General features: G+C 41.5%; 1 protein-coding gene across 2 annotated transcripts in view; it reads left to right on the top strand.

Annotated features, from left to right (window-relative positions):
• The first annotated feature begins 15,149 nt into the window (after window positions 1-15,149).
• Window positions 15,150-25,108, top strand: part of LOC122560154 (protein LKAAEAR1-like) — a 51,298-nt gene continuing 41,339 nt past the window's right edge. The window contains exon 1 of one of the 2 annotated variants that reach the window (XM_043710478.2): window positions 15,150-15,237. The gene's annotated coding sequence lies outside the window, so the exon portion shown is untranslated. Of the gene's footprint in view, window positions 15,238-15,940; window positions 16,046-25,108 lie in introns of those variants that run through there. The other variant, XM_043710480.2, reaches the window with a different exon arrangement.

Below are 25,108 nucleotides of genomic sequence, written 5' to 3'. Positions count from 1 at the left end.
AAAAACTATTTCTAAATAAAAAAATATAAAATGTATTTAAAGGGAGATCTTCCCCCTTATTCCCAGGGGGCATCACTTCTTTTCCAAAAACCCATCATAACCTCTCCCAACCAGTGCCCCACCCTTGACCCAGGCACTCCACGATAGGATAAAGAAAATTCAAGTATACTACTGAGCTAGAACTAACAGTGAGTACACTACCCCCACCCACACCAACACTTGGATATATTTGGTAATGTTAATACCTTTTATGAACATATATGACTATAAAATTACTGTTTCAGCAAATAATAATCAAATATAGTAATACAAAATAACAGGGGAAAACAACCCCGCCCCTAAGGACAAAGATAAAATAAGACAAGGTAACCACCTTCCCCCCATCTACATTAACTAGACCCCCTGGCCTATATAGATATATATATATAAAAATAAACAAAAGGGGAAAGAAAATCGCTAAGTAAAGAATGAATAAATAAACCTCTCTTCCCACCCCCTGGAGATAATATTAAACAGTAAGGTAATGAAAGGAAAATAAAGGGGGTAAGCCAGGGTGGGGGGAGGGCAAAACAACATCAATTAACTCTTATAATTTATCTAAGAGAGTCTAAAAGTTCCTTGGCCTTCTCCGGTGATCCGAAGTACTACACGGACCCTTTATGACTGAAGCGTAGTGTAGCTGGGTAGCGCAAGGAGTACTGAATGTTTAAGTCCCTTAAACGCTTCTTCGCTTCATCAAATGCCTTCCTCTTTCGGACCAGAGCTGGGGAAAAGTCCTGAAATAACATAATCTTGGATCCTTTATAAATCATGGCTTGGGGATCTTTCCCAAGATTTCTGGAAGCTTCCAAGAGCATCTGCCTCTCCTTATAGCTCTGCAGCTGGAACAGGACCGGGCGGGGGCGCTGGTTCGAGCCGGGCCCGTGCACTGCAACCCGGCGGGCCCATTCTACCTTTACCTGGCCTGATCCAGCCTCCAGATTCAATAACTGCAGAAGCTACTGTTCAAGGAATCTTATAAGCTGGCCTTCTTCTTCCCGTTTGGGAAGACCCAGCAAACAAATATTCTTCGAGGTCGTCAATGTGATTCTCTAAGGTCCAGACTCACTGTTCGAGAGTCTGGACCCGATCCACGGCCGATTCTGCTATGATCTCGGAGGTCGCGGCCTTTAGCTCCGCCCCTCCGACTCGGCGCTCGATTTCTTCGATGTCTCAGCCGTGCTTTTGTAGTGCGGCCGAGAGTGAATTCCATCGGCTTCGGGACTCTTCAATGAAAGCATTGATCTTCACATCGAGTTTAGAGATTATTTCCGCGAGGCTCGCCACCGTAGGTAAGTCCCCCGCGGCAGCTGCGAACGCCTCTGCTGCAGCTGGGGAGGGTGGAGGAGGGGCTCCTGCCTGCTGAGAACTGTGGGGTCCTTTCCCCCTAGTCATTTTTACAGGAGACTAGACTGTTTAAATTTAATACTGAGCCACTAATTACATTAAGTTAAAAACTATTTTAAATGATTTGGTGAGTGTGGTGGAGGCGGGTGGCCCACTTTGCCCAGGTCTTGGGAGGAGCACTGTAGACTCAGACTTGCTGAGTCGCCGCCATCTTGGATCCCCTCCACTCTAATCTTGACTCTAATCTCCAGCATCTGCGGTATCCACTTCTGCCACTGTAATAAATGTGCCTGGCAGATTTGTCAGTATTAAACTAAGTTGCTCATGGACCTCCAGCATTTCTTTTCTCGACATCTCTTCTCAATAGAGTGGAATATGGAGAGGACTGCACACTGCTGTAACCCTCTCCTCCACTTGATGTGGACACTCCACAGTTGTCTAGCCACCACTATCTGCTCACACTCGGGTGAGTTGTAAATTGCTAAGTGAAAACATAGCTAACCGTCTAAGTGGATCTGCTGAGGTATGTGAACTGCAAATGGCACGTTTTTTATTCATCTGTTTTCTCATTCTTCACAGGATGAGGGTGTCGCTGGCTTGGCAGCATTTATTGCCCACCCCTAATTGCTCAGAGGGTAGTTAAGAGTCAACCATGTAGGCCAGGCCAGGGAAGGATGGCAACCTCCTTCCCTGAAGGACATTAGTGATCCAGATAGGTTTTTCCAACAATCAACAATAGATTCATGGTCATCATTAAACTCTTAATTCCAGATTTTTACTGAATTCAAATTCCACTGTTTGCCATGGTGGGATTCAAACCCAGGTCCCCAGAACATTATCTGGATCTCTGATTAACAGTCCAGTAATAATACCACTAGGCCATCACCTCCTCCTTTGCAGGACATGCCGTACTTGTGAAAATTAAAAGCTGGGAACCACTTTTGGAGATGGGTGGAGAGTATGCAGTAGTTACTTTTTCTGGGGTCAATTGTAGGATGAAAGATTTTCTTAATATGTTAATGACACACATAGAGGCACTCAGGGAACAACTTCAAAATTTGTTGATTATACCAGACTTAGAAGGATCTTGAACTATGAGGAGAATTATAATATACTTCGAAAATATGTCGCAAGCCTAGTGAAACAGGTAGACATATGGCAGATTAAATTTAATGTTGAGAACAATGAAATGATGTATTTTGATAAGAAGAATGTGAAGGGATAACATAAATGAAGCTCACAATCCAAACGAGGTCCAGGAGCTGAGGAATCTGGGGACAATCATATGTAAATTGACAAAAGTCGCAGGGCAGGTTGAGAAAGTGGTTAAAAAGCAAACAGTATCTTGGGCTTTACAAATAGAGGTAAAGAATTTAAAAAGCAAGGAAGTTATGGCAAACCTTTATGAAATGCTACTTCATCCCCAACGTGATTAATCTGTTCAATTCTGGGCACCACACTTTAGAAATCAATAGTGTGATGCTGGAAAAGCACAGTGGGTTAGGCAGCATCCGAGGAGCAGGAAAATCAACGTTTCGGGCATAAGTTCTTCATCAGGAACCCTGAGAAGGGATTATGCCCAGAAACGTTGATTCTCCTGCTCTTCGGATGCTGCCTGACCTGCTGTGCTTTTCCAGCATCACACTCTTGAATCTGATCTCCAGCATCTGCAGTTCTCACTTTCTCCTTTTTTTTAACCACTCTTTAGAAAGTTTGCAAAAACATTGGAATAAGTATAGGAAACAATTATGAGAATAATTCTGAGGATAAAAGACTTTTTATGCAGATAGATTAAAGAAACTAGCACTACTCTCCATGGAGGAGAACATTTTGACAGCTGATTTGACCAAAATTTTCAAAAACATGAGGGGTCTAGACAAAATAAAAGAGGGAAAGAATTCCCATTGACAGAAAGGTAAAAAGATAGAGGACACCATTTTAAGATGAATGGCAAAGAATCAAAAGTGACATGACAAACCTGTTGGTATTTGGAATTCACTGCCTGAGGCTTTGGTAAAGGTAGATTCATTTATGACTTTCAAAAAGCAACTGGATCAGTATTTAACAATAAAATATTTGTAGTTCTACAAGGATAAGAAGAGAAGTGGAAATAGCTGAGTTTCTATTTCAGAATTACAATTTATATGAAGGGCTAAATGCCACTCTTGTGTATTGCAGTATAAAAGTTATTTACTGATAATCTCCCCTTAGTAGTGCTACCCCAAAGTTTAATAACCATCCAAAGAAATATAAGTTTTTAAGGGTACTTGGCATGATACTCTTTAGATGTTTTTTGAATTGGTTGAAGTTAAACAAAGGGTAGTTAGTAAAGGCCAATTAGATACTCTCTTTCAACCTTCTCTGCTGCAAAGAAAAAAACCCAAGCTTATTTAGTCTCACTTTCATAGCTAAGATACTCCATCCCAGGCAACATCCTGGTGAACCTCCTCTGCATCCCCTCCAATGCAAGCACATTCTTCCTGTAGTATGGTGAGCAGAACTGCACATAGCACTTCAGCTGTGGCCTAACCAAAGTTCTGTACGCTCCAACATGACTCCCTGCTCTTATAATCTATGTCACAAGTAATAAAGGTAGGTGACCCTTATACCTTCTTTAACTAAATTATCCTGCCACCATCAGGGATCTGAGGACACGCATCCTGAGATCCTTTTGTTCCTATGAGCTTCCTACAGTCTTGCCATTCACTGAGTAGTCCCTTATCTACTTCCTTCTTCTAAAGTGCATCACCTCACATTTATCAGGGTTAAATTAAATCTGCCATGAGCTGTCCATCTGAACAATGTGTTTATAACCTCCTGTAACCTTATACTTTCCTGTTCACTGTCAACATCAAGCCAATCTTTGTGTCATCTGCAAACTCATCATGACCCTTTTCCCACTCACATTCTCAGCTGCATCATTTATAATACCACAAACAATAAGGGACCCAGTGCTGATCGCTGTGGTATGCCCGACACACCGAGCCCCAGACACACAAACAGTTTCATTCAAGACCATTACATATAAGCAACTACACTGGCCCAGAATTTTCTGGAATATTGACATTGTAAAATCTAATGTCTGAAAAGAAAGAAATTATGGCAAAAATACTTACGACATTTCTTCAGACATGCATGCCATTCTGTTGTTGTTCTTACTGAAATGATAAAATAGTGAAAATATTATAAATTTCCTAAATTATGCTGAATTATTTCACTGATACCATGGTAAGTATCAAATAGTGCTGCTGGTGACTGATTGATGCTAGTGGAGGGCACTGATGCATAGAACCATCAGCTGTTCAATTTATCATTTTTCACACAAAATTGTAGGAAATTGCTATTGCTACCTGCTGGTAGCATGGTAAATTAGTCACCATTTTATTATTGGTTTATATCTTAATAAATGAGTTCAAAATTTGCCTTCTGGCTTTAATATTTAAAATCTGATCTCAATGTCAAGAAGAAAAGACTTGATTTTCCCTTTCAAGTTTAAATGGCTAAATGAGAATTATCAAGGCAAGTACCATATTTTCAGAGATCAGCAATCCCTCACCACAATAACTTGTATCCTTCTTAAAATGAGTGAAGAGGCTACTGACTCTGACAGGCCCTGCAGCTAAAATAGCAATCAGATGTGATAATTGAAATTTCATATTTGTTTACAGATATGAAAATATATTTACAATAATGTGCTCTCGGAGACTTTTTTACCCTCTGACTAGGTCTAGATGCAGTCCCATGTCCACAGCTAGAGTGGAGGAAGCCTATTTGTAGTGGACCTCGTTACCTGGCTGATTTGGGTGGATAATCAGAAGTATTGTGGATGATCAACATAGCTAGTGAGTCCAGACAAGTTGAGAGTGTTATTGTCCAAATATAGGCTCACTCTGCAACTCCTAAAAAGTTAGGGATCACACACAAAAAGTGCAGGTGGAGAGGCCTGGCAACTCTGAAGTGCCCTGAGTGGAAACTTGCAGGTGGCCTGTATGTGGTTGCTCCTCCGTGTGACTGCCTGCTGGCAAAGTTGTGTCCACTTGGAAGGAAAAGGCACCCAGGAGTGAATTTGAATTCCCTCATCCCTCTCTTGCTTTGCCACTGGTGCTAAGTTCCAACAGTTAGAATGATGGAGTGCAGGTCTGGGTGCATTTCACAGAATCCCTACAATGCGGAAGCAGGCCATTCAGCCCATCTAATCCACACTAACTGTCCAAAGAGCATCCCAACCAGACCCGTCCCCTACCCTGTATACCTGCATTTCCCATGGCTAGTCCATCTAGCCTACAGGACAATTTAGCCTGGCCAATCCACCTTAGCTGCACCTTTTTGGACTGTGGGAAAAAACCAGAGCCCCTAAGCCACTGAGTGTTTTGCTGGACCTGACTCTCCATGACAGGCACCAAACTGTCCATAGGGATAGCCAAACATTCACATGCTGGAGCAACACAGTACTGGTAATGTTGGTAAACTGTTTCAACTTTCGTCTAAATTAATGGAGTGTCTCTGACGTACCTGCCTGCTGCCCCTGTGATTTTCTGTACATTTGAGTAAAGTCATTATTGGCTGCCACAGTGGGGTTATCTTCTGTTTGGCACTGAGCAGGTGCTTTGTCTCCTGTCACCCTTTGTGTGCCAGTGATCTTGGGATTTTCGTCTTTGAACAGCTGCAGTGATGTGCTCACAAGCTTGTGATTCTGAGTCTAAGCTAGAAAGAGAACATACTGAGGTGAGGGTGCAGATGAAGGGGTCTCATCTGTGCATCTTCTGTGGTTTCTTCCACAGATGGTGTAGGAGAAGCTGATGGTCTGAAGACGCGTCCTCCTCGCGGCAGCTGCTATCTGGGTGCTATTGGTCCTGCAAAAGAGAAATAGGGGTAGAAACTTGAGCATCTTAAGATTAAGCTAACACCAGCGTTAATAGGACAGCAATGTAGCATAACACAATGAATCCTACCAGGGCATCTCAGGAGGTGTCAGCCTCATCACAAGCAATCTCTGTCCTCTCAGGAATTTTTGAGGATAATGGAGAGTGTGCCAAGGAGTTGAATATTGGACACATCACCACCCATCTTTCACCTGTTGGCTCACTGACATGTTTTCTCTTGCAAAGAGACAAAAGACAGGATTGAGTGAGATGAAAGTGAATGGAAGATCTGTTAGTGGGGCTACAGGATGAGCAGAGATAGTGAGGTGTTCTGAATGAGTTAGCAGGACAAGCAGGGTTAGTGGTTTATGAGGCTGGGATCAGTGAGAGTGGTGGAGTGGAGATACTGCATGAAATAGTGCGAGCTGTAACCATTCGCCTTGGTGATGTTACTGCATAGTGGCAGAGTTTGTGGATATGAGGAAGCAGAGAGAAAGTAGTGGCACGTACCTTAGTGGAGTGCAGAGGTTCATTAACTTTCTAGAGCATTGCTGTGTGTTTCTTATGGCCTGGGGAATGGCACTGACCCAGGTTGCTATCTGGGTCCAGGCTGACTGTGTCTAATGCCATGGCCTTGATGGTTAACAGGAGAGAGTATGGCCCTGTTCTCCACCAACCAATGTGCCAGCAAATCAGGTCCCTTACTTTGAGTAAAGTGCCAACTTCCCTTTCTGCAACATCTTGTTCACAAAAATCATGGAATAGTTAGCTAAGGACAATTCCTGGCTAGCAACATTTGAAGTGACGAATTGGAATTTAAATATGAGGCATTTAGTGTGAACATAAATGGCACAAGTCCTGGCAGCTGTGAGCACCTCTGCCTCTACTGTCACATGATTGAAAGAGCCTACAAACATAATTAATAGTGAGCAGCAGAAGCTTGCAAAAATTACCAGGGCCATGGTGGAAAATTTGGCCCAATGTTACTATACATTAGTTACTTTTGATTTTTTCACTAAGTAGAAGAGAAGGCTAATGGAAGTATTGCTGTAGATGTACATAAGGACTTTTTGAAAAATATTTGATAAAGTACTATATAACAGACTTACCTGAGGAGTAGAAGTATATGGTATATTAAAGTCATGTGGTAAATCATTGGCTGAGGGACAGAGGAGGGAATATGGTGAACAGATTTTTTTGGACTTCTTATTATATAAAACTGAATTGGACTTAGCTACAGAATCAGCATGAATGTTTGAGGGTGATTTAAAATCTGTAATAAATAGTGCGGAAGGTGGTAGCAGATTAAACAAGGTTAAAGAACTGGGTTTAAATTTATCCAGTTGTGCTGGAGGACTGGAGGTTGCCTAATGCTGTGCCTTCAATAAGAAAGGCTGTAAGGAGAAACCTGGAAACTATAGACCAGTGAGTCTGACATCAGTAGTGGGTAAGTTGGTGGCGGGATTCTGAGAGTTACGATTTACAGGCATTTGGAGAGGCAAGAACTAATTAGGGATAGTCAGCATGGCTTTGCGAGTGGGAAATCCTGTCTCACAAACATGACTTCAGTTTTTTGAGGACGTAACGAAAAAGATTGATGAGGGCAAAGCAGTAGACATTGTCTACATGGACCTTAGTAAAGTCTTTGACAAGATTCCACATATGAACCACTGTCTGAGTGAAAACGTTGCCCCGAGGTCTCTTTTAAATCTTTTTCCTCTCACCTTGAAAATTAATAAAGTTTAATAAAGTTCAATCACATTGGATTCAGGGAGAGCCTGCCAATCGAATACAAAATTGGCTTGATTGGAAGAGACAGAGGGTGGAGGTGGAGGGATGTTTTTCAGACTGGAGGCCTGTGACCAATGGTGTTCTGTACAGATCCACTGTAGTTTGCAATTTATATAAATGATTTGGATGAGAATTTAGAGGCATGGTTAGTAAGTTTTAGGATGACACAAAACTGGTGGTATAGTCAACAGTGAAGAAAATTATCTAAGATTACAAAGGGATTTGAATAATTGGATCAATGGGCTGAGGAGTGGCAGATGGAGGTTAATTTGGATAAATACAAGGTTATTGCATCTTGGTAAAACAAAGAAGGCAGGACTTATATTGTTATTGGTACGGCCCTGGGTAGTATTTTTGAACAGAGAGACCAAGGGGTTCAGGTACATTGTTCTTTGCAAATTGCATCACAGGTAGACAGAATAGGTAAGAATGCATTTAAATGCTTACCTTCATTACTCAGACTATTGAGGATAGGAGTTGGGATGTCATATTGAAATTGTACAAGATGGTGATGAGGCCATCTATGGAGTATTGTGTACAGTGCTGGTCACCCTGCTATAGGGAGGATTTTATTAAATTGGAGAGGGTTCAAATATGATTTACCAGGACGTTGCTGGGACTGCATGGGTTATAAGTAGAGGCTCGATAGGCTGGGACAGTTTTCACTACAGCATGGGAGGTTGAGGATGACCTTATAGAGGTTTGTAAAAACCTAAGGGGCATATATAATTTGAGCAGCTAAAGCCTTTCCCTTGTGTGTGGGGGAGGATTTCAAAATAGGGGGCATATTTTCAAGGTGAGAGGAAAAAGATTTAAAAGAGGCCTTGGGGCAACGTTTTCACTCAGACAGTGGTTCATATGTGGAATGAACTGCCAGAGGAAATGGTAGATAAAAGTACAGTTACAACATTTAAAAGACATTTGGACAGGTACATGGATTGGAAAGAGTTAAAAGGATATGGGCCAAAATGGAGCTAGCTTAGTTTGGGAAACTTGGTTGGCATGGATGGGTTCGACTGAAGGATCTGCTTCCATGCTGTACGACACTTTTACTCTAAATGACAGGAAAGAATAGTCATGGATGGGTTTCAGCAGTTTCAATGGATTTCTTAGTGAGAATAAATTAATAGGTAAATGTTTTAAATTGTTACAATCATGCTCATGATTGCAATAGGCTTGGCTAATTTAAGACATAAAAATTGCATTGTTTAGTGGGTATACAACTCTGAAGGTCATTCTGTGATAATGCACACTTCATTAATGCGAATTTGGTATAACATGATTGAAGAACTGGGGACATTGTTTCTAAACAGCAAACTTTTAAAGCGTGTATTGATTATAATGCAATTCTGGCCCCATTATTTTAAATGGTGCTGCTATTACACAATTTTCTAATAACACAAATTGTATGTGAGAATGGAGCTATTGTGTTATAGTAGAACTGACTATTGAGAAATGAATCCTTATACCAAAACTCTTTATCATTCATTACAATTATTATTTAGCCTAAGCATTATTAGGTGTACATTTTTTCAATGTTTTGCCTTATAATAGATATAAGAATTTGTTGAGTCATATAGTTTTGTCATTATTCTGATTTCTTTCATACATCTTAATCATACATAAATATATCAATTCAGGCGCATGTTCCCCAAGTTGATTCATCTAATTTGCTAGTTTCAGATGCTAAATGCACCATGAACATTCTTGGAATTCGCTGTTCTTCAGTGAAAATAGTGAGAAAATCACCATCAGCTATTTCCTATAATCTAACTTTACTTCTTTGGCTAATAGCCTGATACATTGATAGTTTGTTATGCATATTAAATGATCATGGAAAAGAAACAAGATATTATAAAGTCCATAGGTTAGCTTTTGCTTCATAATCAATTGGTATATTATCAGCAGGTGAATCCAGTCTATTTCAGATAACTTTGGTAACACTTCCAATATCCAGGCCTCGATGCATTATACTATGATGTGGTAAACTCATTGCTTCAAGTGACCATTTGCTTTGGTTTTACATGGCCGACTGCTACATTCTTCAATTGATAACTCGTGGCAATGCAAAATAGCACAACTTTTGGTTAAAATGTAAATAAATTGTAAATAAAGATGTAGAGTGACAAATTCCAGGAAAGGTTATTTTCATATCAGTCTGCCTGCCTGCCCATGAGCCCACCTTACCCTGTTAGATTGCCTCATGGATGTCTGCAAGGAGTGAAGTTGTGCTACAATTTCCTGTATCTCAGTTCTTAGTGCAGCTTGGTAAATTTTATAGCACCCTGCAACTGTATTTGTAGAGAGGGGATGCATAAAGTTAAATAGATATCTTCCTGCCATTTCCAACCTGTCGCCTATAGTAGAGGGGGAGGATGGGTAAAGTATCAAACAGTCTACCTGTTCTTAGGCCTATTGAGCCCTTAACTGTCCAATTCATGGCAACTCAAGAATCACATTTTGCTTCTGCCACAATAATATCAGGCTGAGGAAAATGGAAAAATGGCAGGCAAGCTGATAGGTTTCATTGCAGGTAAAGGTAGACAGTTGTGTTTTTACCTCCAATTTTATCTGTTTACAAACAAGTTAAGTAAGTTGGAAGCCGATGAGGTCTCAGACTCCAAATTAGAGTTGGGTACATTATCAGAGAGCTCTAGATGCTAGGTAACTGCCCATTAGGAGTTAAAACTGTTCATGCAGTTATTGCATAAGTATTACAACAGGATTTGGAATCACTTCTGGCGTAGAAGTGACCTGTAAAAGAAGGATGGATTGCACCTGAATTCGAAGGGGACTAATATACTGGCAGGGAGATTTGCTGGAGCTGCTTGGGAGGATTTAAACTAGCAAGGTGTGGGGGTGGGACCCAGGGAGTCCGTGAGGAAAGAGATCAATCTGAGACTGGTACAGTTGGAAAAAGGAGTGAGTCAAACAGTCAGGGCAGGCAGGAGCAAAGCATAGAATAAGGCAGGACTTATAAATTAAAATACATTTACTTCAATGCAAGAGGCCCAACAGGGAAGACCGATTAACTCAGCGCATGGTTAGAAACATGGGTCTGGGATATCATATCTCAGGGATAGACAGGACTAGCAGGATAAAATTGCTACAGGAAGGATAGAAAGGAGGTCAAGAGAGGAGGGGGAGTGATGCTGTACTTAGGGAGGATATTCTCAGAAATACATCCAGGGAAGCTATTTGGGTGGAACTGAGAAATAAGAAAGGGATGATCACCTTATTGGGATTGTATTATATACCCCCTAATAATCAGCAGGAAATTGAAAAACAAATTTGTAAGGAGATCTCAGCTATTTGTAAGAATAACAGGGTGGTTATGGTAGGGGATTTTAACTTTCTAAACATAGACTGGGACTGCCATAGTGTTAAGGGTTTAAGGGAGAGGAATTTGTTAAGTGTGTACAAGAAAATTTTCTGATTCAGTATGTGGATGTACCTACTAGGGAAGGTGCAAAACTTGACCTATTCTTGGGAAATAAGGCAAGGCAGGCGACTGAGGTGTCAGGGCGGAAGCACTTTGGGACCAGCGACCATAATTCTATTAGTTTTAAAATAGTGATGGAAAAGAATGGACCAGAACTAAAAGCTGAACTTCTAAATTGGAGGAAGGCTAATGTTGACAGTATTAGCCAAGAACTTTCAAAAGCTGATTGGAACCAGATGTTCTCAGGTAAAGGGAGAGCTGGAAAATGGGAAGCCTTCAGAAATGAGATAATGAGAGTCCAGAGACTAACTATTCCTGTTAGAATGAAAGGCAAAGCTGGTAGGTGTAGGGAATGCTGGATGAAGAGAGAAATTGAGGAATTGGTTCAGAAAAAGGAAGCATGTGTCAGGTATAGACAGGAGAGATTGATGAATCCTTAGAACAGTATACAGGCAGTAGGAGTATACTTAAAAGGGAAATCAGGAGGGCATAAAGGTGACATGAGAGAGCTTTGGCAAATAGGGTTAAGGAGAATCCAAAAGGTTCTTACAAATACATTAAGGACAAAAGGGTAACTAGGGACAGAATAGAGCCCCTCAAAGCGACCTTTGTGTGAAGCCGCAGGAGATGGGGAGATACTAAATGAGTATTTTGCATCAGTGTTTACTGTGGGGAAGGACATGGAAGATATAGAATATGGGGAAATAGATGGTGACATCTTGAAAAATGTCCATATTACAGAGGATGAAGTGCTGGATGTCTTGAAATACATAAAAGTGGATAAATCACCAGGACCTGATCAGGTATACCCTCGAAATCTGTGGGAAGCTAAGAAAGTGATTGCTGGGCCCCTTGCTGAGTTATTTGTATCATCAATAGTCACAGGTGAGGTGCCGGAAGACTGGAAGTTGGCTAATGTGGAACCACTATTTAAGAAAGGTGGTAAGGACAAGCCAGAGAACTATAGACTGGTGAGCCTGACATTGGTGGTGGGCAAGTTGTTGGAGGGATTCCTGAGGGACAGGATGTACATGTATTTGGAAAGAATCCCTTCCCTAGCCATTCCTGAAGAAGGGCTTATGCCCGAAACGTCGATTCTCCTGTTCCCTGGATGCTGCCTGACCTGCTGCGCTTTTCCAGCAACACATTTCCAGCATGTATTTGGAAAGGCAAGGATTGATTAGGGATAGTCAACATGGCTTTGTGGGAAATCATGTCTCAGAAACTTGATGGAGTTTTTTGAAGAAGTAACAAAGAGGATTGATGAGGGCAGAGCGGTGGACTTGATCTATATGGACTTCAGTACGGCGTTCAACAAGGTTCCCCAAGGGGAGACTGTTTAGCAAGGTTAGATCTCATGGAATACAGGGAGAACTAGCCGTTTGGATACAGAACTGGCTTGAAGGTAGGAGACAGAGTGGGTGGTGATGAAGGGTGGTTTTTCAGATTGGAGGCCTGTGACCAGTGGAGTGCCACAAGGATCGGTGCTGGGTCCACTACTTTTTGTCATTAATATAAATGATTTGGATGTGAACATTGGAGGTATAGGTAGTAAGTTTGCAGATGACACCAAAATTGGAGATGTAGTGGACAGTGAAGAAGGTTACCTCGGATTACAATGGGATCTTGATCAGATGGGCCAATCGGTTGAGGAGTGGCAGATCGAGTTTAATTCAGATAAATGCGAGGTGCTGCATTTTGGGAAAGCAAATCTTAGCAGGACTTATACACTTATTGGTGAGGTCCTAGGGAGTGTTGCTGAACAAAGAGACCTTGGAGTGCAGGTTACTAGCTCCTTGAAAGTGGAGTCGCAGGTAGATAGGATAGTGAAGAAGGCATTTGGTATGCTTTCCTTTATTGGTCAGAGTATTGAGTATAGGAGTTGGGAGGTCGTGTTGTGGCTGTACAGGACATTGGTTAGGCCACTTTTGGAATATTGCATGCAATTCTGGTCTCCTTCCTGTCAGAAGGATTTGGAGGGATATAGGCCAAGTCCTGGCAGATTAGGTTGGGATATCTGGTCGGCATGGACGAAGTGGACCGAAGGTTCTGTTTCCATGCTGTACATCTCTATGACATCTGTTATGTCCCAACATCCCTTTTTGTTAAGGTATGTCAGACTTCAACTATCTGAAGATCAGAAATTCCGAGCTAGTAAGTTTTTATTCTTATATAAAAATTTCAGCTGTAGTTGAGTTTTTCAGTCTTTTGCCAGTTTTAATGTTTAAATTAAAAATGCTATGAAAGCAATGTTGCATTATGTGGTATAATTAACGGCTGATTATTCTGAATGTAATTTCTGAAGAACTTTGCAGATCAGCAATGGCACCTAGGTTTTTTAATAAAGTCTTTTGAGGTGCATTAATCTTGGTTATGTTTAGGAAATAAATGAATAGACCATTCTGTCCTTTTAATCCTCTCCACTATTAAATGAAATAGAGGCTGTACTTACAACCATATTCTGTTGATCACTGACTTAAGAACTTGAAACATAGTATACAACTTTACGAAGAAAATGTTTTACATTACAATATTTGAATTGCTTGTGTGTGACATTTGTTTTAGTATCATAAATAGGCTATTCAGTGAATGTTTTCCAAAAATTGCATTCCAAGTCGACAATGTGCCAGTCAAACATATCACTTGCCAATTGTTAAGTAGGCACTGGCAAACCTCCCAGAAACAGGTTGCTATCCAATTTTCCTCATAGCTAGTGGTTATGTAAAAGAACAGTAAAGTGTAAAAGAATAGTTCTAAAATAATAAGTAGGTGCAAAATATTATTTAAAAATGTGTAGAAAATATATGAATTCATTTAGTAAATTAATACAATTTAATGCAAACATCATCTTTTTGACACCATGGCTCCATGACTGATTAGTCCTTTTTAAATGAACTGCAGAATAGGGTTCCCAAAGTCTAACTGGGCATATTCTGGCTAATGCCTTCACATGACCTCCCACTTCAACTGCCCTTTCCTGATACTGCTATTTCTTTGGCGAATATGTCAATCATCACATAGAAGGACAAATGAATAAAACTTGTGACTGACACTGATCTCGTTTGTCTTAAATACTTCAAAATGGAGCTTCAACATGACCACAGCATTCTTTTCCGAGCCTTTTTTGAGTTATGAACAAGTACTAACTTACTTGAAACGTCAGCTCTCTTTTTCTCTGCCAGGCTTCTCAGGTTTTTTTTTTAATTTTAAATTTCCAACATTTGAATTATCCATTTGAATTATTTAGCCTGCCATCCCAAGTTTTAACTTGTGAAAGTGTTTGGTCACCCTAGATCACACTGAACTATTTTACAGTCACGCTAAAACCATTTCCTACCCTGCTTGTCTGGGAAGATTGCAAGTTTTGATCGCAATCTTGTGTCCAGTAAGCTGACTCTATCTGCTTTTAGGAGCTCAGCACCCCCTCACAGTGTTGTCAGAGATGAAAAGATTCTCGTCCACGCAATTAGCCTCACGTCGCCTGGCCTTTGATTAAAGATTATTTCTGCCTTAACTGAACAAAACGTGTTTTGTTTTTGTCCCAATTCGCCCACGGGACATGAACTGCTGGAGCTGCACCTTTACCCTCTCTGAGTGAGGTGGGCCACCACCTTGTGACACCACTGTACCCTCCCGGGGGGGTGACCCGGAAGAAAACCCGCCGGCAGTTACCATAGCGACGTTTGTTTGGGTTTCCTGAAAAACATGCTCCAAGCGTGAGCCGAGGTGCTGCCTCCTGCAAGTTCAGCTGCGAGGGTGAGTGTGACTTGCTAACGCTGAGGAATGATGAGGGTTTTGCGGCAGAGGGGAATGCAGCGTGTCGCTGGGAAGGGGGGAGACCAGGAGAGGAGTGGGAATTCAGCCTGGCAGCTCCTTTGCAAAGGGTGATCAGGACACAGCCCCACAGGCCGAGCCCTCCAGCAGGGTTGGACTCCAGCAGGGTTGGACTTGGCCGCATCATTATACAGCCCGATAGTACATTCAAACGGGGAAAAACGTCAGGAAAGAACACAAAAAATCAGTGATCACAACTGAGCACTTACATTTCTTTTCGATCCTATTCTGATTACCATTTTCTGAGTCATACTACCTTTCAATACTGCTCTCTACATTCCCCAACAATGTCTTAGTATCAGGCGTTGTCTCAAACTAAATTACAATTCTGTTCCTATGACTGTCTCTTGCTGGTTCCCTGTTTAGTTTTTATTATGTCCTGTTGTCTTCCCTTCCATTATTTTCGTTTCTTTACTTGTCATATTTTCTCGTTGTAATATCTGAATCACGCTGACCCCCTCTTGAGTTTTCCATAACATGCGTTGCTGGGGGAAAACTCAGCAGGTCAGGCAGCACTTGTGGAGAGAAAGTGAAGTTAAGCAAAGTAGGGTCCCCATCGCTCCTCTGAGGTTCTTATTGTATTCATCCAGATCTAGACCCAGATTCGTGATTGTACTGGGAAAGTGCTATCATGGCGTAATAGCTCAGAGTAGGGGGCACAGGATAAAGATTCTGAAGAGCCTGATGGAAACTTTACAAACAACAGTTACAAATGGTGAGCAGAACTGAGGTAGGTGGAGTTGCGGGGAAAAGGACCCTTCAGTTGTATGGGGTTGGGAAGCCTGGTGAGGCAGTCTTAACCTGCGGGTAAGGACACAGTTGAGATTGTAGGTTGGAGTTGTCTGAAAATCCTTCTAGTTGCTAACGTTGAATTTCACATCGAGTTACATTCTTCAGTTCAGTTGATTGCGTTTTCCTTTTGTTTTATATTAATTTATTTGCGAGAAGCCACTTGATCTGAGTTTATTGCATTTACTTATGAGAAGCAGTTGAACACATTTAATGTATTCACTTGCTTAGACCTCGGTTAATTGGTTAGTACCTGTACCTTAAAACAATGTGTATTGTAGAAGGATCCTATTTTAACAATCCTCTATCACATTTCGTTTGTTTACAATGGGAACGCGACAGAAGAAATTCAGATGTTCAAAAAATTAGTTAAACGTGAATGTTTCAAGCTGCCACCTGTAGCACGGTAACGAGTAATAAAGATGAGAATGTAATATAAAATCAGTCTTTTCTACAGCTAACTGATTACATTTCAGGGTCGAACTACTGACAGGTTTTGATTCTGATATTTTTAATTTATCTTTACAATTACTCTCCCCTTTTCAAACTGCAAAAGTTCAATATTGAATTGAGTAATGTACCAAAATAGTCACCTGTAAACTTATACGACGAACGAATGTTGGAGTTATAGTCATAGATGTACAGCATTGAAACAGACCCTTCGGTCCAACCAGTCCATGCCGACCAGATATCCCAACCCAATCTAGTTCCACCTGCCAGCACCCGGCCCATATCTCTCCAAACCCTACCTATTTATATACCCATCCACATGCCTCTTAAATGTTGCAATTGTACCAGCCTCCACCACATCCTCTGGCAGCTCATTCCATACACGTACCACCCTCTGCGTGAAAAAGTTGCCCCTTAGGTCCCTTTTATATCTTTCCCTTCTCACCCTAAACCTATGCCCTCTAGTTCCCCTGACCCCAGGGAAAAGACTTTGTCTATTTATCCTATCCATGCCCCTCATAACTTTGTAAACCTCTTTAAGGTCACCCCTCAGCCTCCGACGCTCCAGGGAGAACAGCCCCAGCCTGTTCAGCCTCTTCCTATAGCTCAAATCTTCCAACCCTGGCAACATCCTTGGAAATCTTTTCTGAACCCTTTCAAGTTTCATAACATCTTTCTGATAGGAAGAAGACCAGAATTGCACGCAATATTCCAACAGTGGCCTAACCAATGTCCTGTACAGCTGCAACATGACCTCCCAACTCCTGTACTCAATACTCTGACCAATAAAGGAAAGCATACCAAACGCCTTCTTCACAATCCTATCTACCTGCGACTCCACTTTCATGGAGCTATGAATCTGCACTCCAAGGCCTCTTTGTTCAGCAACACTCCCTAGGACCTTATCATTAAGTGTATAAGTCCTGCTAAGATTTGCTTTCCCAAAATGCAGCACCTCGCATTTATCTGAATTAAACTCCATCTGCCACTTCTCAGCGCATTGGCCCAATCTGGTCAAGATCCTGTTGTAATCTGAGATAACCCTGTTCGCTGTCCACTACACCTCCAATTTTGGTGTCATCTGCAAACTTACTAACTGTACCTCTTACGCTCGTATCCAAATCATTTATGGAAATGACAAAAAGTAGAGGACCCAGCACTGATCCTTGTGGCATTCCACTGGTCACAGGCCTCCAGTCTGAAAAACAACCCTCCACCACCACCCTCTATCTTCTACTTTTGAGCCAGTTCTGTATCCAAATGGCTAGTTCTCCCTGTATTCCATGAGATCTAACCTTGCATATCAGTCTCCCAAGAGGAACCTTGTCGAACGCCTTACTGAAGTCCATATAGATCACATCTACTGCTTTGCCCTCATCAATCTTCTTTGTTACTTCTTCAAAAAACTCAATCAAGTTTGTGAGACATGATTTCCCATGCACAAAGCCATGTTGACTATCCCTAATCACTCCTTGCCTTTCCAAATGCATGTACATCCTGTCCCTCAGGATTCCCTCCAACAACATGCCCACCACTGAGGTCAGGCTCACGGTCTATAGTTCCCTGGCTTGTTTTTACCGCCCTTCTTAAACAGTGGTACCATGCTTGCCAACCTTCCAGTCTTCCGGCACCTCACCTGTGACTATCAATGATACAAATATCTCAGCAAGAGGCCCAGCAATCACTTCTCCAGCTTCCACAGAGTTCTCGGGTACACCAGATCAGGTCCTGGGGATTTATCCACCTTTAACCGTTTCAAGACATCCAGCACTTCCTCCTCTGTAATCTGGAATTTTGCAAGATGTTACCATCTATTTCCCTACAGTCTATATCTTCCATACCCTTTTCCACAGTAAATACTGATGCAAAATACTCATTTAGTATCTCCCCAATTTTCTGTGGCTCCATACAAAGGCCGCCTTGCTGATCTTTGAGGGCCCCTATTCTCTCCCTAGTTACCTTTTTGTCCTTAATATATTTGTAAAAACCCTTTGGATTCTCCTTAATTCTATTTGCCAAAGCTATCTCATGTCCGCCTTTTGCCCTCCTGATTTCCCTCTTAAGTATACTCCTACTTCATTTATACTCTTCTAAGGATTTACTCGATCTATCCTGTCTCTACCTGACATATGCTTCCTTCTTTTTCTTAACCAAACCCTCAATTTCTTTAGTCATCCAGCATTCTCTATACCTACCAGCCTTCCCTTTCACCCTGACAGGAGTTCTGATACAAAAACAGAAACTGCTGCAGAAATTGCAAAAACAAACTGCTGGAGAAACTCAGCAGGTTTCAGTTCTGGAGAAAGGTCATTGGACCTGACTTTAACTCTGCTTTCTCTCTACAGATGTTGCTAGACCTGCTGAGTTTCTCCAAGAGTTTTTTTTTGTAACTGCTTAGCAGAATTGGGTTTAAAGACATCTTATTTTTAAAAAATATTAAGATCACACTTTGTAACTGATATTTTTGACATGAAGTTACTGTTGCAAAATTGAAAATATGGGAGCCAGTTTGTGTCCAACAAGCTCCCAACAGCAGGTCATCTATTTTTTGTGATGTTTGTAGAATTGTCTAATATACTGAGGATATCTCCATTTCTCTTCTTCAAAATAGTGCCACCTGAGAGGACAGACAGGTCCTTTATCTAATGTTTCATCTGGAAAATAAAATGTTGATAGCATCACACTGAGGGAATGTTGCACTAAAATTTTAGTTTTGACTTTTGTGTTTACATCTCGGAGTGTCTTGACCCATACACTTGTGACTCAGGTGAAAATGCTACTGATGTGGCCATGGCTGAAAGAATAAACTTTGGACAATTTTCACCTGCTCAGGTGAAAAGCAGTTGAAATTTTCTACTTCATTCCTGCCAAAGCACAGTTTTAACATTGTTTGTTGATGACAGATTAGATGAAATACAGACCGCAGCAGGATCATCATTTAAGAAGTGCATGCTGGTGTCAAATGATGTAAATCTGGTCTCAAACAAAATCTAACTGTCACTTGTCATAGGGCTGCACATAGGGAAACAATTACCTGCAACAAAGGAAGTAAAATACCAAAAGCAGCAAAAGTGCCATCCCAAACTCCTGGCAAGACCTCTCCCAATTGTACTTGCTCCCTCTGCCTGACCTCACTTGCATTGTCTTCGATGTGAGCAATTCTGTGCACTTTTCTCTTGAGGATTTCACCATGATAGCGTCCAGTTAATTCTGCTTATTCCACTTCTGTATGCCAGACAGAACAAAGATGAAGACTCAAGTGATAACCCAACAGTGACTGGAGTTATTTTAGATATATAAGAAAATGGTCTTAGTTGTGGGGGAGAATCTTTACAACTGTGTGGCAATGTTGCAGGATGATTTCAGGGCAATATCCTTGATGTGACCATTTTCAACTTAAATAACTTGAGTTCTGTCAGAAAGTTAGTGTGGAACTGTTTGCTGACAATCAACTTTCTTCACCACTTCTCCAAAATTATAATGGTCTATGTTACCTTACAGACCATGTCTGGGTAATATTCAAGGTGGGCTGACAAGTAACATAATATTTTCCCCATATAGGTTCCAGACAATGATCATTTCCAAAATAAGACCCAAATCTTTCTGCCTGACCTTCAGGGAGTGACATCATTATCACCAAATTTCGCCACTATCAACATTCATTGAATAGGAGCCATATTAACACTTAAGCAAGGAAAAAGCTTGCTACAGTTAGACTAGTGACACTCAACCAATGTAAAACACAAATCAGAATTGTGATGGAATACCTACGTTTGCCTCATTGAGTAAACACTAAACAAGTCAAGGAACAAAATGTCAGTACAATTAGTGTCCTTGCCATTGAATTCAGTTCCAATTCTACTGTGCCCATACTCTCCAGGATGTATTGCCATAAGATTACTTCAAACATACTCCCTAGCTCCACGATTTACTACTCAAAGGACACAGGAACAGCAATGTTGTGAATATTCCTTCAGAGAATCATACAGCATGGAAACAAATCCTTCGATCCAACTAGTGCATATAGACCATATTCCTAAATTAAATGAGTCCCACTTGCCTGCATTTGGTCCATATTCCTCCAAACCTTTCCTATTCGTGTATTTATCCAAATGTCTTTTAAATATTGTAACTGCATCCATCACTTACTCTGGCAGTTCATTTTCACATGTGAGACATTCTGTACTTTAAAAAAGAAGTAGCTCCTCGTGTCCCTTTTAAAACTATTTTCTCTCACCTTATGGCACTGTACCTTTCAAGATCGGAGACAGTTACAGAGAGTGGTGAACTCGGCCCGGACAAGCACAGAGGCCAACCTCCCATCTATAGAATCCATCTCCCAGGCCCGTGTCAAGGAAAGGTCGCCAGCATTCTCAAAGATCCATTCCACCCTGGCAAAAATTTTCTACAACCTCTACCATCGGGGAGAATGTACAGAAGCCTGAACACATGTATCAGCCGGTTTTGAAACAGTTTCTACCCTATGGACTCACAAACTCTTTAACATTTGCCTGGATCTGTGTTTTTGTTTTTAGAGTCATAGAGATGTACAGCATGAAAACTGACCCTTCGGTCCAACCCGTCCATGCCGACCAGATATCCCAACCAAATCTAGTCCCACCTGCCAGCACCTGGCCCATATCCCTCCAAACCCTTCCTATTCATGTACCCATCCAAATGCCTCTTAAATGTTGCAATTGTACCAGCCTCCACCACATCCTCTGGCAGCTCATTCCATACACGTACCACCCTCTGCGTGAAAAAGTTGCCCCTTAGGTCTCTTTTATATCTTTCCTCTCTCACCCTAAACCTATGCCCTCTAGTTCTGGACTCCCTGACCCCAGGGAAAATACTTTGTCTATTTATCCTCATAATTTTGTAAACCTCTATAAGGTCACCCCTCAGCGTCCAGCGCTCCAGGGAAAACAGCCCCAGCATGTTCAACCTCTCCCTGTAGCTCAGATCCTTCAACCCTGGCAACATCCTTGTAAATCTTTTCTGAACCTTTTCAAGTTTCACAACATCTTTCTGATAGGAAGGAGACCAGAATTGCACGCAATATTCCAACATGGCCTAACCAATGTCCTGTACGGCCATAACATGACCTCCCAACTCCTGTACTCAATACTCTGACAATAAAGGATAGCATATCAAACGCCTTCTTCACTATCCTATCTACCTGCGACTCCACTTTCAAGGAGCTATGAACATGCACTGCCGCTGTTTACCTATTATTTACTTATCTATGCTACTTAACTATGCGATCTGCCTCCACTGCTCTCAAGACAAGCTTTTCACTGTGCCTCAGTACACATGACAATAAATGCAATTCAATTCATTATGCCCCTAGTTGTGAACTCCTCCACCTTAGGGAAAAGACCCTTACTATTCACCTTATCTATGCCCATCATGATGTTGTAAACCTCTATGAGGTCAACCATTAACCTCCTATGCTCCAGTGGAAAAAGTCCCAGCCTATCCAGCCTGTGTTATAACTCAAACCTTGCATTTCTGGCAACATCCTGGTAAATCTTTCCAATTTAATAATAACCTTCCTATAGCAGTACTCCAGATGAGGCCTCACCAACGTCCTGTATAGCTTCAACATAGCGACCCAACTCCTGTACTCAAGGATCTGAGTAATGAAGGCAAGCATGCTAAATGCCTTCTTAACCACCCTATCAACCTGTCACGCAAATTTTAAAGAACTATGTACCTGAACCCTCAGGTCTCCTTGTTCTACAACACCACCTAGGTCCCTATCATTAATTGTATAAGTCCTGCCCTTGTTTGTTCTATCAAAATGCAAGAATTATAGAGATGTACAGCACAGAAACAGACCCTTCAGCCCAACTCTTCCATTCTGACTAGATATCCTAAATTAATTCAAGATGGAGGATAGGAAAAAATTATGGCTGTAAGAGCTGCTCCTCTTTTGAGGTATTTTAGGTTTTGGAGGTGATATCCTTGAATTCCAGGAGCAGCAATTACTGTTTTATATGCTGTTTCATTGTTTTGGAACTTTGGGGGAAAAGAGTCAAACAACAGCACTTTTAAAAGGGAGAAGGACAGAAAGTACAGCACATGGTCAGTGAAGGAGAGAGAGGGAGAAAGAAACTTTCACTGCTAACTGACACAGTAGCGAACCTGTGCAGTTACTGCCTTTGCTGTTTGAATTCATGTATCTCTGGACATTGGAGTGTGTCTAGGAAAACTTAACAAACAGCAAAATTCACAACTTTCTTGGAGGAACCTGTGTAGGGCAGCTCACAGCACAGGAACATTCTTTAACATGTAGCTTTGCTGTAAATCTACAGTAGTGAGTAGAGTGGGTTCTTTCTTGATTATATGTTTTATTGAAATCTGTCTTTTGCTTAAATTTTAAAAATATAAACTGTAAGTACTAAGTTAGGCTGGAGCACTTGTTTTTTTAGAGCAAAAAGACGGCATTATTTTCTGGGTCTGTAGATTGTGAAGGACCAAAGATGGCCTTTACTAGAGTGATATGCTCTTCCCGTCAGATTTGGGAGTTCAGGGAGAGTTTACATGTTACTGAGGATTATGTCTGCAGGATGTGTCTTTGATTGCAAATCCTAAAAGATCGAATGGATTGGTTGAAACGACAGTTAGAGGCAAAGAGGAATTTACAAGAACCAGGAAGTGTGATGGATGGCTGTTATAGAAAGGGAGAAAAGCCGCAGATAGATGGGTTCACTCCAGGAAAGGTAGGAGAGGTTGGCAGGTAGTGCAGGACTTTCCTGTGGCTATCCCCATTTCAAACAAATATGCTGTTTTGGAAATTGTAGGGGGTGATGGATTCTCAGGGGAATATAGCACAAACAGCCAAGTTTCTGGTATCGAGACAGGCTCTAATGTAATGGAGGGTATGTCGGGTTCCAAGCAATCAATTGTGATAGGGGACTGTCTAGTCAGAGGCACAGACAGACGTTTCTGCAGCCAGCAGAAAAATCAGAATGGTGTATTGCCTCCCTGATGCCAGGATCAACGATATCTGAGGGAGTGCAGAATGTTCTCAAAGGGGAGTGGGACAAACAGGAGGTCATTGGAACCAACGAATAGGAAGAGAAAAGGATAAGACTCTGAAGTGAGAATGTAGAAAGTTAGACAGGAATTTAAAAAGAAATTTTTGAGGGTAGTAATATCTGGATTTCTCCCAGTGCTACAAGCTAGTGAGGGGAGGAATAGGAGGATACAGCAGATGAATGTGTGGCTGAGGAGCTGGTGCATGGGAGAAAGGTTCACATTTTTGGATCATTGGAATCTCTTCGGAGTAGAAGTGACCTGTACAAGAAGGATGGATTGCACGTGAATTGGAAGGGGACTAATATACTGGCAGGGAGATTTGCTAGAGCTGCTAGGGAGGATTTAAACTAGTAAGGTGGGGTGGGAGGGGGATTGGTGATGGGACCCAGGGAGCTTGTGAGGAAAGAGATCAATCTGAGACTGGATCAGTTGGAAAGAGGGGTGAGTTAAACAGTCAGGGCAGGCAGGAGCAAAGCAGAGAACAAGGTAGGACTGATAAATTAAACTGCATTTACTTCAATGCAAGAGGCCTAACAGGGAAGACTGGATGAACTCAGGGCATGGTTAGGAACATGGGTCTGGGATATCATAGCAATTCCAGAATCATGGCTCAAGGATGGACAGGACTGGCAGTTTAATGTTCCAGGATACAAATGCTATAGGAAGGATAGAAAAGGGTGCAAAAGAGGTGGGGGAGCTGTGTTTTTTTAGTAAGGGATAGCGTTACTGCTATATTTAAAGAGGATATTCTCAGAAATACATCCAGGGAAGTTATTTGGGTGGAAATGAGAAATAAGAGAGGGATGATCACCTTATTGGGATTGTATTATATACCCCCGATTAGTCAGAGGGAAATTGAGAAACAATCTTGTCAGGAGATTTCAGTTATTTGTAAGAATAATAGAGTGGTTATGGTAGGGGATTTTAACTTTCCAAACGTAGACTGGGACTACCATAGTGTTAAGGGGTTAGATGGAGAAGAATTTGTTAAGTGTGTACAAGACAATTTTCTGATTCAGTACGTAGATGTTCCTACTAGAGAAGATGCAAAATATGACCTACTCTTGGGAAATAAGGCAGGGCAGGTGACTGAGGTGTCAGTGGGGGAGCACTTTAGGGCCAGCGACCATAATTCTATTAGCTTTAAAATAATGATGGAAAACGATAGACCAGATCTAAAAGTTGAAGTTCTAAATTGGAGGAAGGCTAATTTTGACAGTATTAGGCAAGAACTTTCAAAAGCTGATTGGGGGCAGATGTTCACAGGTAAAGGGATGGCTGGAAAATGGGAAGCCTTCAGAAATGAGATAATGAGAGTCCAGAGACAGTATATTCCTGTTAGGGTGAAAGGAAAGGCTGGTAGGTGTAGGGAATGCTGAATGACTAAAGAAATTGAGGGATTGGTTAAGAAAAAGAAGGAAGCATGTGTCAGGTGCAGACAGGATAGATCGAGTGAATCCTTAGAGTATAAAGGCAGTAGGAGTATACTTAAGAGGCAAATAAGGAGGGC

This window comes from Chiloscyllium plagiosum, unplaced genomic scaffold (genome assembly GCF_037043375.1).
Source record: "Chiloscyllium plagiosum isolate Xiang-an unplaced genomic scaffold, Cpla_swu_hap1 HiC_scaffold_15, whole genome shotgun sequence".
In the NCBI taxonomy this organism is placed as follows: domain Eukaryota; kingdom Metazoa; phylum Chordata; class Chondrichthyes; order Orectolobiformes; family Hemiscylliidae; genus Chiloscyllium; species Chiloscyllium plagiosum.
The sequence above is the reverse complement of the archived record's forward strand: the minus strand, read 5'-3'. Positions and strand labels throughout refer to the sequence as shown.